General features: G+C 33.8%; 1 protein-coding gene across 1 annotated transcript in view; it reads left to right on the top strand.

Annotated features, from left to right (window-relative positions):
* The window catches only part of ADGRB3 (adhesion G protein-coupled receptor B3), an 871,792-nt gene that overhangs the window by 298,438 nt on the left and 572,230 nt on the right, over nucleotides 1–1,124 (top strand). The window lies entirely within an intron of this gene.

Raw genomic sequence — 1,124 nt, 5'->3', positions numbered from 1 at the left:
TATTTCCTTTCCCTCAGAAGTTTTTAGTAGGAGGAATAAAACACTTAACCTAATAATTATAATAAAAGTATTGATTCAAAACAAAATAGAAGTTAAGGAAGGCAGAGGCTGCTTATGTTTGACGATGAGGAAATAGTTCATGGAGGTGGTGCCATTGGAGTTCGGCTAGGTGAGGGGCTTTCTTGCAGGCATGGCTATAAGGGCAGGTGGTTCAAGCGGAGGAAGATGTGAGAAAGGGTGCAATGGTTTGATCATTTCCATGAAAAAAAGTAGTGCAGTTTGGCCACAGAGTGTAAGTAGGACATACCTCTGAGAGTTTGTTGAGAAGCAATAATGTCCTGGGCTTGAAGGTTTCTGCGACAATGCAAAGAAAAGATAAGTAACAACATGTAGTTAGTATTTACATTGCAAGACAGATTACAATAATGACTGTTACCTACTAATCTGATGATCTGCTTGTCCATATGTTTAAAAATAAACACATGGTAAAATAATAAATGTATATGTGTGTGCGTTTTAACTTTTTGATGACTTTAGTTTCACATTATTATGACCCTTGATTCCCAACAAAACCTTCATAACTGACAATTGACTATCAAGAGTCAAATTTCAAGTCTATTTATTTCTTAATGATCTACTTATAATTTCTGGATCAGGAAAGAAAAGATATAAAATTATATTTAGGCTAATATATTTTCAAAAACCTTTCTTTCATGTAACTTCAATTGTATCTGACTTCCAGAGACTACTGTTTTTTAGGAAAAAAGACAGGGAAAGATTATCCGAGAAAATGTGCCTACCCATGGAAGTGGTCTCCAATCATTTGGGTTTTACACATGAACATAGTTCTTCACCCACTACTACTTCATTGATAACATCAACATAAAGATTTAGGAAATAACCCTGTATTTTCATAAGCCATGTACCATATATACATACACAATGTTATGCTATACATCATTTCATTTGATTTCATAACTTGCTTTTCATTGCTTTTACCAAAGCAGATCATCTTTTTATTTGGCTATGTTATTTTTCTCGTGTAACTAATGTAGTATGTTATCTTTGCCAACTAAGAATTGTTTGAATATGGATCAACCACGCCTCAAGAACTTATTGAGAAA

The sequence above is a fragment of the Propithecus coquereli genome, unplaced genomic scaffold (assembly GCF_000956105.1).
Source record: "Propithecus coquereli isolate 6110/MARCELLA unplaced genomic scaffold, Pcoq_1.0 Scaffold324, whole genome shotgun sequence".
Lineage (NCBI taxonomy): Eukaryota > Metazoa > Chordata > Mammalia > Primates > Indriidae > Propithecus > Propithecus coquereli.
Note: the sequence above shows the minus strand (reverse complement) of the source record. Positions and strands in the feature narration are given on the sequence as shown.